The sequence below is a fragment of the Aquarana catesbeiana genome, linkage group LG02 (assembly GCF_042186555.1).
Source record: "Aquarana catesbeiana isolate 2022-GZ linkage group LG02, ASM4218655v1, whole genome shotgun sequence".
Lineage (NCBI taxonomy): Eukaryota > Metazoa > Chordata > Amphibia > Anura > Ranidae > Aquarana > Aquarana catesbeiana.
The window spans coordinates 111,970,547-111,989,110 of NC_133325.1; positions in this window are offsets into that span (position 1 = coordinate 111,970,547).

Here is an 18,564-nt window from a genome sequence, read left to right on the forward strand (position 1 = left end):
AGACAGTCTGTCGGAGGGAGAATTGGATGAACGAGAGGAGAGCACGATCCAAGAGGCGGCATGTGGAATGGGTGACACGGCTGGATGTCCGGTGCGGCAGCGTCAGCCAGGTAAGAACCTTTCTGTTTCTTTTTCCTCTCCTGTCCTTAGCAAGGGGGCTTCTGGGTGCAGGGACGGGGGTACGGGGGTGGCGATGGGTCCAGTGGTTGGCTCTGGTGGGTTAGGTCAGGGTAGTGGTTCTCTGTCCGTGGGTGTACCGGGTGAGCGTGAAGTGGGGGTGGTGCAAACTTTGTTGGCGGGGTTGCGTGAGGTGTTGGCGCACTGTGAGGCTGGTACACGACCGGTAGCGGATGCTTCCCCTGTGGCGGCATGGGCTCCAGCCCATGTTTCCACGAGTCCTGGTGCAGGGCAGGCTGGGCCGGCCCCTGAGGTGTCGGCCGGAAGTACGGGTGCTGTAGGGGTGGCTAATACGGTGGTCCCGCCGGCGGGTGCAACGGCGGCAGCCAGTGATGCCGTGGCGGTTGGAAAAGGGACAGTGGGCTTGGATGGGGTGCGCTTGGTGGATGCCGCCAAGTGCAAAGTGTACGTCTGTTTTGAGGGCCCCTTGGGTGCTCATTTGAAGACAGAGGTGAAGGAGCGCATTTGGAAAGGTGAGTATGTTGAAATTTTCTCTTTGCTCCCCTTAGAAAAGTTTAACTTGGACAAAGTTAAACCTGACGAGAGTAAAAAGGAGGAGGAGGAAAAGCGGCGTTACAGATTGATTCCACGCACGTTTGCAAACTGGTTGCAAGCGTTTGCGATTTTGGCGAGCGTGATTGGGGAAAAAGCGCCGTTAAACTGGTCGCCGCTCTTTTGCTACCTTGATTCGATTGGGGAAGCACAAAGGGTGTATGGCGGGACGGCTTGGCGGCGCTATGATGAGCAGTTCAGGCAGAGGAAGGCGGTCCGCCCTGCTTTACGGTGGGACCATAAGGACATTAGTCTTTGGATGAAGCTTATGTCCTCTCTGAGATGTGCGGTACCTCCCTTTCAAGGTGGGGCCGGGGGTTCGGGAGCTGCCGGACAACCGGCTGGTAGTCGCATGGGTTTCTGCTAGCAATTTAATGCAGGCACGTGTAAGTTCGGAGCCAAGTGTCGTTTCCGGCATGAGTGTTCCACGTGTGGGGGTTCACATTCCCAGTCCCGGTGCTTTGAACAGGGACGTGGAAAAGGTGGGGATGTTGGAAAAAGGGAGGACGCCGGTGATGGTAAAAAGGATGGTCCCCTTTCTAAGGTGATATCCTGATCGGAATGTGGCTGCGCTTTTGGAGTTAGGGTTTACGGAGAGGTTCAAACTGAATAGCCGGCTTCAGGTGATTCCGCCGATGGCGGATAATCTAAAGTCGGCAAGGGAACACCCAGGGGTAGTTACGGAAAAATTGTTGAAAGAAGTTTCATGGGTCGGATGGCCGGCCCGTTTGAGTTGCCGCCGGTACCCGATTTGGTTATATCCCCTTTGGGTGTTGTTCCTAAGAAGGAGCCAAACAAATTTGGGCTCATTCATCATTTGTCCCACCCGCGGGGGGGATCAGTGAATGCTTCTATTGACCTGGGCCTCTGTACTGTGTCTTATACGTCATTTGATACGGCGGTCGCCTGGGTCCAGCGTTTGGGTAAAGTGGCCTTATTAGCAAAAACGGATATAGAGGCTGCTTTTCGCCTCTTGCCCGTTCACCCTGATTGCTGCCGTTTGTTAGGATGTCGGTGGCAGGGTCAATATTTTGTTGATCAGTGTTTGTCCATGGGGTGTGCTATCTCATATTCTTTGTTCGAGCAGTTTAGCTCTTTTTTGGAATGGGCGGTGCGGGATGTGCCTGGCCTGTCATCCGTCATCTATTATTTGGATGATTTTTTGTGTATAGGGCCTGCAGGGAGCAAGGTATGTGCGTCGCTGTTGGCCACAATTCAACATCTGCTTAAAAATTTTGGGGTGCCGATGGCAGAAGATAAGACAGAGGGTCCAGCTACAGAGTTGTGTTTTTTGGGTATTGTTATTGATACGGTGGCCATGGAGTGCCGTTTGCCCTTGGACAAACTGGAAGGTTTGAGGCAGGAGGTGGCTGGGGCTTTAAGGGTTTGGAAGATTCAGCTTCGAGCTTTACAATCCCTGCTTGGCAAGTTGAATTTTGCTTGCCGCATCATGCCCATGGGGTGTGTTTTCTGCAGGCGCCTGGCGGCAGCCACGGCCGGTGTCCATGCTCCGCATCATTACATTTGTCTAGGGCTGGATCTAAAGAAGGATTTGAAGGTGTGGGATTCTTTCCTAGCGTCTTATAATGGACGCTCTCTGTGGTTGGAAAGGGTAGTTTCCAATTTTGACATGGAGTTGTTTATGGACACGGCAGGTTCTGGAGGTTTTGGGGTTTTTTACCAAGGGAAGTGGAGCGCCGGGGAATGGCCTGAATCCTGGAAGGAAGATGGATTAATTCGCAATTTGGCAGTGTTGGAGTTGTTTCCCATAGTGCTGACAGTGGAGCTGTGGGGGGAAGAATTTCGGAATCGTTGTGTGCGTTTTCATTGCGATAATCTGGGGGTGGTACAGGCCATCAATAATAATACTGCGTCGTCCCCGCCGGTTGTAAGGTTACTGCGGCATTTGGTTTTGCTTTGTTTATGTACTAACTGTTTTGTGACCGCTGTGCATGTTCCGGGCAGTGATAACTCAGTGGCTGATGCGTTATCTCATTTCCAGTGGGACAGATTTCGTCAACTGGCGCCGGAAGAGGATGCGCATGGGATTCCTTGCCCCGAGAGGTTATGGAGCGTCGTGTTGCCACTGCCCAATCATTGATCCGTCATTCGGTTTCTGCAGCTACCTGGCAGGCATACAGCAAGATGTGGTTGGAATGGGATGATTTGGTGCGAGAGGTAGGAGACTGTGCGAATGATGAAGGTAGAGTGCATATGCTGCTTTACTTTATAGGTAGGAATTTTGAGAGCGGGATATCGGCCGTAAGTCCCGTAAGTTGGCTGGGTTGGCCTTTATGTTTCAGTTGGCAGGTCAACGAGACGCTTCTAAGGCTTTCATGGTTCGGCGTGCTATGTGTGGATATCACGCTGGTCGAACGGCAGCTGATACCAGACGCCCAGTGTCTTCCATGTTTTTGGGGGAAGTGGTGGAACAGTTGGAAAGGGTTTGTGTGTCTTGTTTTGAGTGGGTATTGTTTGGGCCGTGTTTACCTTGGCTTTTTTCGGGGCTTTTCGGGTGGGTGAGCTGGTGAGCAGGAATAAAAAAGGGGACGGTGGTCTAGATGTTCATGATGTGTGGGTGCAAAGGGATGCGATGAGGGTGTTCCTAAGAAGATCCAAGACCGATCAATTGGGAAAAGGGGCTTGGGTGGAGTTGAGGTCGATTCCAGGCTCCCCGATATGTCCGGTGGCGGCTGTGGGGGAGTTTTGCAAAATTAGGCTGACCGGCGGGGGGATTTTCTTCCATCATGAAGATGGGACAGCTGTGTCCCTTTTTCAATTTCAAGTGTTTTTCAGGAAATGTTTGGGGGCTGTGGGTTTAGAGGCAAAAAATTTTTCTTCTCACTCGTTTCGCATTGGTGCGGCTACCGAAGCGGTCTGGTAGGGTCTGGATGACAAGGTGGTACAGCGTATTGAATGTTGGGAATAGTCAAGGTTTCAATTATACGTTCGACCGAATTTATTGTAACAATTAAAAAAAAAAAAAAAAAAAAAAGAGCTGGGGGGTTACTGTTGGGGCTCCTCTTTCCCCAATTTTTCTTCTATTACATGTTAGGTTGCAAGCGGGTCAGTTGTTGGGGAACGGGGTGGTGTGTTTAACTTTCCCTATCCCGCTTTTTCTGTTTCTTCTCTTTCAGATTCAGCAACCTGCCTGGTGTGGATACTTGGACACTCGTATGTTTATTGGGGGGCCAGAAGGGCAGATGTTAGGAAGGATGGCAGGTTGTTGGGTTTGTCAGGGGAGGAAGGGATAGTGCGATGGATTGGATTCCCGGGCATGCTGTGGTCCAGGGTGGTACCAGAAATGCAAAGGTTCGCTAGATTGGACCACCCCCCTGATGTGGTTTTGTTATATGTGGGGGGTAATGACCTGGGTTTACGGTGTGCCAGGGAATTGATCAGGGACATCAAATTTGATTTGCTGCGGCTCCAATCATTTTTCCCGGAGACAATTTTTATATGGTCGGATATTGTGGCCAGAACGGCGTGGCGTTTGGCTCGCTCTGTTGCAGGTTTGAACAGAGCCCGGGTCAAAGTTAACAAAGCGGTCGCAAAGTTTTTTGTAAGGAATGGGAGTTTGGCGGTTCGTCACCGGGAATTGAAGGAGGAAACATGGCATTTTTTACACTCAGATGGAGTGCACCTGAATGCTATAGGTATTGACCTGTGGCAGCTGGGTTTGCAAGATGGTGTGCAGCGGGCGGTTCGGGTGTGGAGGCACGTAAGGTGTCACGTGTGTGTGCTGTGGCGGGAGGTCTATGGGGTCTTTGAAGGTGGTGCTGAAAATATTGGAGTTTTGGGAGAGGGTTGGCGCCGGGCCTTTTCATGGGTGTACCGATACAACTAGTTTGTGGAATTTATACTAGGCCTTCAAAGATCTCTAGAATCAAAAAAGTTGACAAAGATGTATATTGGTTAATGTTATTAAAATGTTTTTATATGCATTAAGTTATATGTTTGGAAATTGTTGGAAAATTTTATTTTGTTGTAATAAAAAGGCTGCTAAGGCCATTCGACTCCAAAAAAGAGAGTATTGTGTCGTCTGGTCATTTGCGAGTAAAGGTTGGTAGGTAGTGTAATGTTAATTTAGGGAGCCTCACAATATGGCACATCCCTTAGTCATGTAAATAAAATTATTTGCATAAAATGCTAAACGAACATTGCATTTTACAGCAGCAATTAAAGTAAAAGACCATTTCAGGCTGAGATAGAACACAGAAAGATACTATATGGCAATAATGGCAGCATAGCAAAAGGACCGCTTTGTTATGAGATGACAGTCTTCCAATAAATAAAATCTAAATTCAGAAAGGTCAACTCTATTTAAAATTGAATTTTTTAACATTTTTCAATAGAGTAAAAAGAGAATATATATTTTAAAGCTGGCATTTATGCTTAAAGTTACATGGGATAATCTTGTCTAGCTTTCACTGTGCACGTATTGTATAATAAGCAGGATTTTCATATTAATTTGCTGTCACACTTGGTTGGATCACTGGGAGAAAATAATCACAGCTCAAAAAATCTTCCCTGGTTTTTACTAGCCAAAGATGACTTTGCAAGGACAGCCCAATGAAACAAGAGACAACATAATGATTTGCGGTACTGGTGAATTAATTAGGCTGCCCCTAGACAGGCCAATCTCTCACTGAGAATGGTGACAGCCCCCCGCTACCATTTTTCTTCTCAACTCAGCGGCAACACTGCAACAACCCATAACACAATCACACATCCCAGAGTACACAAACTGGAGGATAATCCTTTGTGAAGAATATTGTATGACCCCGAAGTGTTCTCAGCAACGGAAAGATTGTGAGCAATTTCTGTGGGTGATATCAAGCACTTCAAATCATGACGGAATAACTTGTTGTGAATGTTTACTTCTTCATTCAAGCTTATCCAATAAAAACAACAAAAAGAAGGTGCAAACGCCTAGTGCATTATCTCCAGCACTTTATTAAAAGATAAAAGATACAAATCATAACTCACAATCTGAAAAGGAATGTCAGCTCTCCAACCTCATAGAAGGCAAAACCAGCTGATGTGCTTCAGGGAACTGGTCCCCTTCCACAGAGCAATATTGTCAGTTTTTCACACGAAGTCTAGGTTCCCACTGCTGCGATGTCCGAGATTGGATGTGATTCGCATCGCCCTGCAGTGCACATCACATCCGATCTCTATGCGATGCGAGTTCAGCCATACAGATAGTATGGCTGAACTCGCATCGCATTTGGATCAAACTCGTACAGGACCCTTTTTTTGGTCCTCATTCTGAGGAGGACTTCACCACTATCACCATCCATTCCAGGTTGCACGGTGGTTATGATATTTATACAGTTGATGGCAAGCTTCCCTGTGAATTCTGAGTGTTGAAGTGTCAAGTCTATCAAGTCTATCCAATAAAACGAATAACAAGTGACTAATTAATAATGCAAATATACATAATCAGAGTTTGCATAATACATCTGAAGTAACTCAGAAGGTGGTCTTTTTTCCCAACATGTTTGAAAATGAAACGTTTCCAAAGTCTCTCCTAAACCACACCTCACCAACTTAAGGACATCTTATTAAAGTCTAATTCTTTATTAACTTTTACTTTAAATAGATTGTTTGAGCAAGGTGGCCCAAAACAAACAATTTCCTTTACTAATAGGTGCACCCGCTGTAAGTGCTGTATAAACTATGTGTAGCATCAGCCACATACAGTATACAGCACTGTGTTCTGGCAGCGGTACAGGGACTTCCCGTCTACTGCTGGAACAAAATTGAACACTGCTCAGCCATTCACAGGAAGCCTTGTGTTTTATCAATGATTACACTATTGTCAAATGTATTGCGACACCTGCCTTTACAAGCACATGATCGTTAATGGCATCCCAGTCTTAGTCCATAGGGTTCAATATTGAGTTGGCCCACCCTTTGCTGCTGTAACAGCTTCAACTCTTCTGGAAAGGCTGTCCACAAGGTTTAGGAGTATGTTTATGGGAATTTTTGACCATTCTTCCAGAAGTGCATTTGTGAGGTTAGGAACTGATAGACGAGAAGGCCTGTCTTGCATTCTCCACTCTAATTCATCCCAAAGGTGTTCTATCGGGTTGAGGTCATTACTCTGTGCAGGCCAGTCAAGTTCCTCCATGCCAAACTTGCTCATCCATGTCTTTATGGACCTTGATTTGTGCACTGGTCCAAATCATTTGGTGGAGGAGGGATTATGGTGTGGGGTTGTTTTTCAGGGGTTGGGCTTGGCCCCTTAGTTCCAGTGAAGGGAACTCTTAAGGCATCAGCATACTAAGACATTTTGGACAATTTCATGCTCCCAACTTTGTGGGAACAGTTTCGGGATGGCCCCTTCCTGTTCCAACATGACTGCACACCATTGCACAAAGCAAGGTCCACAAAGAAATGGATGAGTGAGTTTTGGGGGGGGGGGGGGACTTGACTGGCCTGCACAGAGTCCTGACCTCAACCCAGTAGAACACCTTTGGGATGAATTAGAGAGTAGACTTGCGAGCCAGGCTTTCTCGTTCAACATCAGTGCCTGACCTGACAAATGCGCTTCTGGAAGAATAGTCAAACATTCCCATAATAGCACTCCTAAACCTTGTGGACAGCGTTCCCAGAAGAGCCAAAGCTGTTATAGTTGCAAAGGGTGGACCAACTCAGTATTGATCCCTATGGACTAATGCTGGATACACACTATGCAATGTTTGTTTTTGGAATCCCTTTAGATTTACCTCCAACTATGTAGTGCAAGGGCCTGCCTGATTGCATATGAATTGAAAGTGTTTAGGTTTGACCTCATATTATATGGTTTTGGTAAATCTAAGGCTGGGTTCACACCTATGGGAATTGGATGTGGTTTTTCCGCATCCAATTCGCATTACAGGAAATTGTAACCGGCTCTCTATTCAGGCAAAAATTTGGCCCTGATTCATCCCTGAAACGTAGAACAGGGACGCACCGGACCCCTGTTGTGAGCCACATCTGTTTGAGGTGTGAACTCAGCCTCAAGGAAAAAATCTAAAGATAATTGTATAGTGTGTATCCAGCTTAAGACTGTGATGCCATTAAAGTTCATGTACGTGTAAAGGCAGGGGTCACAATACTTTTGACAGTATAGTGGATATAGGGGGTCATTTACTATAACTCCAAGAAGTACTGGGCACTATGGCAAATAATAGAGCCCATTTTAGCCAAATGGAAACAAAACCGGCGAATTTGCGCATGAAAATTTACTATATAAGCGGAGAATAAACGTTTGTAAATTCTAAATTGCCGCTAATTAGCGCTTCCGCGTATATACAAATGCCAATTCTTATAAAGTTGTTATATAGCACTGTACTGTAGCCATGATCCATGTATGTGAAAGAAACATTTTTTATCAGAGATGTGCTCTAGTTCCCGTGCATCTATTAATTTATATTGCAATTAGTATTCCTAGTTTTTTTTTTCCTTCTTTTGCTAAGAAATGCAGTTCTGAATGATTATTACATAGTAATGTCTGCTATTCTGTAAAGTTACATGTATTAATCATTTAGGTTACCTATTTGTTGTATGTTGTTTTTTTCATGTTTTTGATTTATTATTTATTGATTTAGTTGACAATAAAGCAGTAATTATTTATGTTCATTCTTTGATAATACTACACTATTGTGCAGGTCTTGTACTTAGCACAAGTGAATTAAAATAAACAAATAAATGTAAACTGCCCTTTAGCTAGTGTGTGGTGTTTGGAATGTCACATCATAATATAATTGAATACTTACATACCATTTAAAGAGTTAATACAATAAAAACTTTCACATTAAACTGCATTGGCTACTTGGCAATCACCTATTTTCAGTAAATATATATACACGTATATTTGTGTTGCTTTGGCTAATTGGCTAACTGACATTCTCCTTTTCCCACCAATGCAATCTTTTAGGATTTTTCTGTGGGATTTGAACCCATGAATCTTTCAATACCTGAATGTTTGAAGGTAGAGGTGCTAACTGCTAGCCTATTGGGCTGAGCACAATTATACATACAAAATACTTTTACTAGTGTTTGATGTGTTATATACTATACAATATAGTTTATCAAATGTAAACTGCTTGTTAGCTAGTGTGTGGTGTTTGGAGATTCACACCATAATATTAGTGAATACTTACATACCATTGCAAGCATTTGAAGAGTTAATACAATAATATCAACCACATTAAATTGTATTGGCTACTTGGCATTCACTGTATGCTGCTTTGGCTAATAGTAATTCTCCTTTTCTCCACCAACAGTAATCTTTTAGGATTCTTCTGTGGGATTTGAACCCATGAGTCTTTCAATACCTGAATTTTTGAAGGTAGAGGTGCTAACTGCTAGCCTATTGGGCTGAGCACAATTATATATACAAAATACTTTTACTAGTGTTTGATGGTTTATATACCATACAATCAAGTTTATCAAATGTAAACTGCTTGTTAGCTAGTGTATGGTGTTTTGGAGATTCACACCATAATATTAGTGAAGACTTATTTATTTTTATTTAAGGTACTTCTATAGTGCCATCAATTTACGCAGTGCTTTACATATACATTATACACTAATATGGGCCCCTACCCTCAAGGAGCTTACAATCTAAGGTCCCTAACTCACATTCATATACTAGGGCCAATTTAGACAGAAGCCAATTAACCTACCAGCATGTCTTTGGAGTGTGGGATAAAACCGGAGTATCTGGAGGAAACCAACGCAGGCACAGGGAGAACATGCAAACTCCAGGCAGGTAGTCTTGTGGTGTGGTTGGGAATACGAACCAGCGACCCTTTTTACTGCTAGGTAGGGATGAGCAGACCCCCCCCCCCCCCTGTTCGGTTCGCACCAGAACATGTGAACAGGAAAAAAGTTTGTTCGCGCACGTGAACACCGTTAAAGTCTATGGGGGTCATTTACTATAGCGCCAGGAAGTACTGGGCACTATGGCAAATAATAGCTCCCATTTTAGCCAAATAAAATTTCAACAGGCGAATGTGCGAATGAAAAACTAGCGCTATTAGTGAGAAACACATGTTAGTAAATCCTAAGCTGGCGCTAATTAGCGCTTCCGCGTATATGCAAATGCCAATTCCTACCAAGTTGTTATATAGTACTGCACTGTAATCATGATCCATGTATGTGAAAGAAACATTTTATGTGAGATGTGCTCTACCTCGTGTGCATCTATTGATGTATGTTGCAATTAGTATTCCTAGTTATTTCCTTCTTTTGCTAACTAATGCAGTTATGAATGATTATTACATAGTAATGTCTGCTATTCTGTAAAGTTACATGTATTAAACATTTAGGTTACCTATTTGTTGTATGTTGTTTTTTATTTTTTAATTTAGGTGACTATAAAGCGGTAATTATTTATATTCATTCTTTAATCATACTACACTATTATGCAGGTCTCATACTTAGCACAATGGCTTAGTAGTTTGCTCAGATGTCTCCACAGCACTCATGGTACAAGTTCTAATACCAGCCAACCTACCATCCCCCAGCTGTGTTTATTTTTTCAGTGCACAAGCGAATTAAAATGAACAAACAAAAAAATGTAATCTGCCCATTAGTTAGTGTGTGGTGTTTGAAATTTCACACCATAATAGTATTGAATACTTACATATCATTGCATGCATTTGAAGAGTTAATATAATAGAATCAGCCAAATTTAAAGTGCATTGGCTAATTGGCATTCACCTATTTTCAGCATATGCTGCTTTGGCTAATTGGCTAATAGTGATTTGCTTTTTTTTCACCAATTCAATCTTTTAGTATTTCTCTGTGGGATTTGAACCCATGAGTTCTTCAAGGTAGAAGTGCTGACCGCTAGCCTATTGGGTGTAGCTCAGTCATACATAGAAAATACATTCACTAGTGTTTGATGTTTCTTCTCCCTGAGCTGTCTCTCCTGCTGCCACCATCTTCTCCCGCTGATGTGTTCTTCAGCGCAGCTGGTTACCCACAAATAAAAAAAAAGCCGCTCTTCTTGTGGCGGTCTTCTGTGGCCATCCGATAATGTCACCCAGAGAGTCTGCTCCATGGCTATGTAAGAGACGCCACACATCGGGTGACAACACAGTGGAGGAAGACCACCGTGGAAGAAGAGCAGCTTTTATTTATTAGCAGGTAACCAGCGGTGCGGAAGAACACAGCAGATGGCGGCGGCAGGAGAGACGGCTCTGGGAGAATACAGCTTGGGGAGAAGATGGAGGAGGGAGAGACAGCGTCTGGAGAAGATGGCTCAGGGAAGAAGACAGCTCAGAACTATTCTACAATAAAGGACTTGTCAAAAACCGGCTATTAATTTTTTTGCATTTCACTGCTTTTTTTGGTGAATGGGTAGGGGTATAATGTACCCCATACCTATTCACATAGGGGGCAGGATCTGGGAGCCCCCTTGTTAAAGGGAGCTTCCAGATTCTGATAAACCCCCTGCCTGCAGACCGACAACCACCGACCAGTGTTGTCGGGAAGAGGCCCTTGTCCCCATCAACAAGGGGAAAAGGTGCTTTGGAGCATGTGACCTGGTAAGGTTCAGAAGGGGAGGGTGCTCACTCGTCCCCCCCTATCCTGATATACCAAGCTGCATGCTCGGATAAGGGTCTGGTATGGATTTTGGGGGCCCCACATCAAATTTATTTTACATTTTGGTGTGGGGTTCCCCTTAAAGTCCATACGGAAGGGCCTGGTATGTACTGGGGGGACCCTACGACGTTTTTTTCCTTGAATTTTGGAATTCCATACCATATTATTGAATAAGTACATACCATTGCATGCATTTGAAGAGTTAAAATATGGAATAAAGCAAGCTGATGTGCTTTGGCTAATTATGCTTCTGAGTACAATGCACACTTCCAGGAGGTGATGCTGTCAGTGGGATTTGAATTCATGGCTTGAACTTTTGGGGGCAGCAGGGTATACCACTATGCTACAGAGCTGAGCACTTACCTACAGAGAAAATACATTTACTAATGTTTGATTCAATACAATAATGTTTTGCATTTCAGGCATTAATATTATAGTAACAACCATGCTCGTGCCGATGTGGCATTGGCTGATAGGCATTTGCCTCTTTTCAGCATATGCTGCTGAGTACAATGCAAGCTTTCAGTAGGTGATACCATCTGTGTGATTTTCAGCCATTTGAGCACAATTATATTGAGAACATATGTTTACTAGTGTTTGATGGTGGGACTACTTTATATTCTAGGTATAAAATAGTACTCAGCACAGTGACTTAGGCACCTTTCACACTTGTGCGACCTGAAAGTTGCGAGATTTTAATGCGACTTTAAGCAATGCCTGTGTAATCTTGAGGTCTATGGACGCAGGAGTCGCAGGGAAAGACACGCAACTTTCCCATGATTTTGCATCAGCAATTTTGCCACAATTCCAGGGAATGCCTGTGTAAACTTGAGGTCTATGGACCTCAACTCACATCAAAGTCAGACCAAAGTAGTACAGGGACTACGTTGAAGTCAGCGTTACTTGAAGTCGCAAAGATATGAATGGTACACATTGAAAATCATGGGGTATGACTTGTCATACGACTCTGATGTCCAAAGTCACACAAGTGTGACGCACACTTTCCTGCACAGATGTCTAGTGAAATCACATAGGTCCCAACTGTTCTCCTTTAAGAAGGTGTCCTATGCCTACCTACTTTTGCTAATAGGTGTCCCTTATACCCATCTCAAAAAGTTGGGAGGTAAGAAATCGCCCCCTGAAGTCGCCAAAAGTAGTGCAGGAACTACTTTTGGGAATCGTTGTGGCGTCGCACCAATTCGGACAGTTCCATTGCCATCAATAGGTGCCGATTTGGCCTACAATGAACATGGGTGAAGTTGCATAGATATTAGAGCTGCACGGTTCTAGCCAAAATGAGAATCACAATTTTTTTGCTTAGGATAAAAAGATCACGATTCTCGCGACGTAAAATCTTTCACATTATCCCACAAAAAATTGGGCTAACTTTTCTTTTTTTTTTTTTTTTTTTTAATTCATTAAAGTACTTTTTTCCCAAAAAAATTGCATTTGAAAGGCGCAAATACAGTGTGACATAAAATATTGTAACAACCACCATTTTATTCTCTAGGGTCTCTACTAAAAAAATATATAATGTTGGGGGGGGTTTAAGTAATTTTCTAGCAAAAAAAAAAAAATGATTTTAACCTGAAACCAACAAATGTCAGAAAAATGTTTAGTGTTTAAGTAGTTAAACTTTCCTCACTTACACAGAATTCTATTTAATTGACAAATTGTTACAAGGTTTCTAGTTAAGTTCACTGATAAAGAATGTTCTAATTCTTGGCAGACTTCCTGTTTTTTCAGCTGTGGCTTCAGAAGAGCAGAGAGAGTTCTTTGCATAGCAAGAATCATGAAACTCTTTTTTCAAGATCGTAAAGGGGAAAAAAATCACGATGACGATTAATCGTGCAGCTCTAATAAATATGCATGGAAATCAAGGGGGACAACTTTCCCTTGTCAAAAGAAGTTTATTGAGTATACAATGTTATAAAGATAAGTAAGTTAAGAAAGATAAGTAATTTTACAAGGATCTATAAAGTAAGCTCATTGTTTTACAGTAGGGTTTATATAGGTAAATATCATGAAATTTCAAATATTAAACATTGGGTTCACGTAAACCTAAATTAAAGATATATATCATTTCCTTAGTTACTTTTGTAGGTATTTTAAATGATTTATACCTACTATACATATTGTTTACAAGTAGAGTGTAAATAAGTCAAATAAATTCTGATAATGAGCTTTAATCGTAAGGTGGAGAAAAGGAAAGAGAAAGAAGAAAAAGGGTTGAAAGGTAGAGGTATGGTCCACAAGGTTGTCCCGCTCGTCAGTTTATTATTCTTTTTAGTTCTCTTTGAAGCCTTAGAATGGGTGTCTCTGTAAGTCATTTAATCTGTTACCATGGCAACAGGACAGAGTCATTGAAGTTTGACAGGAACTGTTGTTTTATCCAAGGATGCCAAAGTTTTTCAAATTTTGGAATTTGATTTTGATCGATGGCTACCATCTTAGCATGGGACATTGTATTATTCATTCTGTGAATTGTTTCTGCTAGTACCAATGTAGGAGATTTCCATGCCTTGGCCACTGTTTGTTTTGCAGCCGTTGTTAGTTGGATCATAAGTTTGAATTGAGAGAGTGTTAACCATTCCGGTTTTAGATTAAGTAAAGTTAAATATGGATCTGGTTGTATTATTTTTTTTAATATTTTAGATGCAATCACGAAGACTTCCTTCCAGAAGGTTTGGATTACTGGGCACGTCCACCATATGTGTAAATATGTGCCTATTTCTGGGCATCCTCGAAAACAAAGAGCTGAGGTATTAGGTGAATATTTTGCCACTCTAGCGGGTACAAGGTACCAGCGAGTTAGGACTTTATAATTTGTCTCCAGTGCTAAGATGTTGGGTGAAGATGACTTAGATGTGAGCCATATGTTAGACCAGTCCGTGTCTTCTAAAGTTCGTCCCAGGTCCTCCTCCCACCTCTGAACGTAAGAGGGTCTATTAAGATTTGCTACTCCATATAATTGATTATAAAGTGATGAAATTGTACCTTTAGCAAATGGATCTTTTGTACAGATTGATTCAAAAATGGATAATTGGGATAATGGTGTATCCCCCTTTAGGAATGGTGTATAGAAATTTTTGATTTGGAGATATCTAAATATCTCAGAGTTTGGTAGATCATATTTTTCTTTAAGCGATGGGAATGAAAGGAATGATTTAGATGCTATGAAGTCATTTAGTGTCTGAACGCCTGATGTTGTCCAAGCTTTAAAAGAATTTGGGTAGATCCATGCCGGATAAAAGGCCGGATTTCTGATAAAAGAAAGGAGAGGATTGTGTGGAGATTGTAACTGATATTTGGTTTTTAGTTTATCCCAGAGAGATAAGAAGTGTTTAGTTATGGGATTATGAATTTTAAAGCGGTCTTTAGGATCAAGCCATAATAAATTTGATATTAATAGAGGGTCATTTTCTGAAGCCTCTATAAATACCCATAATGGGATTTCCTGTTTTGCATGGTATTTGGACAGACTGGCCAAATGTGCTGCTCTGTAGTAGTTAGTAAAATTAGGGTATCCCAGGCCTCCTTTATTTTTGGGAAGATGTAGTGTGTGTATAGGTATACGTGGTTTAGAAGAGCCCCATATAAACGAAGTTGCTCTTTTTTGTACTATTCTCAAAAAATAGGAAGGAATTGGAATAGGGAGGACTCTGAATAGATAAAGCAATTTGGGTAGAATAGTCATTTTGATTGCATTAATCTTCCCTATCCAGGATAAAGGAAGTTGCGACCATTGTTTTATTAGATTTGTGATCTGTCTTAATACAGGAGGATAATTGGTTGAGAATAAGTCAGAATGAGATGCTGTTAAATGAATTCCAAGATATGGGATTGATTTTTCTGCCCATGTGAATGGGAGTGCAGCCCTAGCCGGGATCAATTCCATGTTTGTGAGTGAAATATTAAGCACTAGGCATTTCTTAGGATTAATCATAAGGCCGGATAGGGCTGCAAATCCATCAAGAGCTGGTATTAAGTTAGGACCAGAGACCTGTGGTGATGATAGAAAAAGTAATATATCGTCTGCAAATATACATAATTTGTGTGTAATACCTCCTACTTCAATGCCAGTTATAGTTTGGTTTGTTCTGATGTATTGGGCCATGGGTTCGAGTATAAGGGCAAATAATAAGGGAGATAATGGGCAACCCTGTCGGGTACCTCTTTCGATATTAAAGGCTTCAGATTTGTATCCAGCATATTTTATATAGGCTTTGGGTTTATTATATAATGCTTTGATCCATGTTAAAAAGTGGGGTCCAAAACCCCATTTTTGTAATGAATATTGCATATATTGCCAGGATACTGTGTCAAATGCCCTCTTAATATCGAGAGATAGAAAACATAAAGGATTTTCCGTTTTTTAGCAATATGTGCCAATAACACTGCCCTGCGTATATTATCGCCTGCTTGTCTATTTGGCATGAAGCCTACTTGATCTCTATGTATTAATTTTCCTATAATGCTATTGAGGCGTTTGGCTATTATTTTTGCTAATAATTTAATATCGAGGTTTAAAAGAGAGATAGGCCGATAATTCACACAGGAAGTATCATCAGAAAGGGGTTTTGGGATCATACAAACAATTGCCATTAGTGTTTCTTGCCGAAAAGAATGTCCATCTAGAAGTTTGTTAAAAGTTTCAGTGAGAATGGGAGAGAGTATTTCTGAGAATGTTTTATAGTATAAAGCCGAGTAGCCGTCTGGGCCTGGTCTTTTGTTAAGTTTTAGGTCTTTTATGGCGTTAGCGACTTCATCTATAGTTATAGGCTCATCCAAACTGCTTTTTTGATTCTGAGATAACTCAGGTAAGGTTATTTTTGAGAAGAAGGATTCAGCCTCTGTAGGATTAAATTCATTGTTTGTCTTGTATAAAGTTGCGAGATGTGAGTGAAATTTATGGACTATTTTAACTGGATTACAAGTGTAAACATTTTTTGATAATTTCAAACGTATTGGTTTGAAAGATTTGTTAGTTGAATTTAATGCCCGAGCCAAATATGTACCTGGTTTGTTTGTATTCATGTAGAAATTGTGTTTGGAGCGTTTGAGGGATTTATCAACTGACTCAGTGAGAAATAGATCGTATTCCAATCTAGATTTTTCCAGATGAGATTTTGTACTCTGAGATGGATTATCTTGAAATGATATGTAGGCTGCATTAAAATTGAGTTCTAGTTTTTTTGCTAGATTTTTGCGTTCCCGTTTAAATAGTGCCATTTGTCTTTGTATTGTACCACGCAAGACAGGCTTATGAGCTTCCCACAGTGTTATTGGGGAGATGTCTGTTGTATTATTAATTGATATGTATTCCTTTAAAGCTTGTTCAATGGCCATCTGATGTAGTGGGTGTTTGAGCATTATGTCCGGTAAGTACCACGTTGGGTCATGCGCTTTTGGTATGGCTGAGGCTATAGTAGTGTATACTGCATTATGGTCAGACCACGGAATCGGAATTATATCTGATGCAATAATTTCTGGTATCATTCCTATTGTTAGAAAAATATGATCTATTCTGGTGAAGGTTTGATGAGGGTGCGAGAAATAAGTGAATTTCTTTTTCATTGGGTTACTTTCTCTCCACGAATCTACTAGATTGTATTTGGAAAGAAGTTGAGAAAAAGGTAATCTAGAGGTTATTTTGGATGGTGTAAAAGGTGATTTATCTAGAAATGGGAGGAGGACCTGGTTCGAATCCCCACACATTATCACTGTTCCTATTTTGTGTGTATTAATCACTTGTAATATATGTGAGAGGAATGGTGTAGGTTGTTTGTTAGGAGCATAGTAGGAAATCACCGTGATTGCAGTATCCATTATATAACCCATGAGTATCAGGTATCTACCTTCTGGGTCTTTAATTTCTGATGATAAGGTGAATGGTGTGGATCGGTGAAATGCAATTAGAGTTCCCCTTTGCTTGGTACAGGCAGAAGCCGTGTAAATTTGTTGATAAAAAGGAGAAATATATTTTGGAGTAGAATCTTTGGTGAAGTGTGTTTCTTGGAGGCATACTATGTGAGCCTTCTTGTTATGGAAAGTACGGAAGGCTTTGGTCCTTTTTTGAGGGACATTTATTCCCTGAACATTCAGGGAAAGTATATTCAGTGGTGCCATGGCAATAGATAAAATAGTTTTGACTTACTTTTTGTTATGCAGAGCTGACTGCGCAGATCAACCTGTGTGGACTGAAGAGATGAATAGATAGAAAAGAAACCAGTGAATTCTGGAATAAAGAGTAAACAAAAAACATATGAGATTAGATGATACATTGTATAAATTATTTTTTGCAAGTAATCACAATTTACCCGTGAAAGAGAATAAATATCTCTCTCAGGGGAATAAGTGCCTTCGTCACACTCCCACATAATATGGTTGGGAGAATGAGGAGGGCTAATGGGGGTACACGGATCTTCCGCTTACAGGAGAGAAGTGCTCAAAAGACATCAAAATGATGTTTCATTAATTGGAGTGCAGAATATAGTTTTTGTTGAAATTATTTATTCCAGGGTGGTTGTATATGGTTAGTCTTGCCCTAGGCTAAATAATTCAGTTAGAAAGGTACTGTTAATAACTTTGGTATTGATGAAGATAGTTTGAATTATTTTGGGATTTTAACCCTTTTAGAGTAAACAATTACATATTTTATTCATATGTAACTGTTTAGATATGTTAACTCATAAAATTGAGGTTGTATTGCTTCAGATTAGAATAAACAAAAACATAATTCTAGGAACTAGTTAGGTAATAATATATTTGTTTTAAGAAAAGAAAGAAAAGGCTTCCATTACTTCTGGGTTATTGAACATATTTGTCCTAAAAAGTAATAAATCTATTGTTATTACCTGATAATATATAACTGAACAAGAATTTCCTTATTTCACTTATATATTCTAAAGCTATATGAATCAGAAGTAATAAGAAATATAACTGGAATGTAACATGATCCCACACAGTGTGTGACTATCAGAATGCAGTTACATTCAGTTAAAAATATAGGTTTTTTATAGAGAACCATCTCTTAGTATAATAAATGAAGAGATATCAGGAATTAGGATGTCAGTCCATTGAATCTTCTTGGTCCATGGATGATGTGGCATAACGGCCTCTTTTGTGAGAATGATGATTCCCATTTTGTTCTGAAATTTTCTGGGTGCTGCCTGAAGGTGAAGATGATGCCATTCTTCTGCGTGTGGGAGTGTTGCTGCTTGTGGGTTC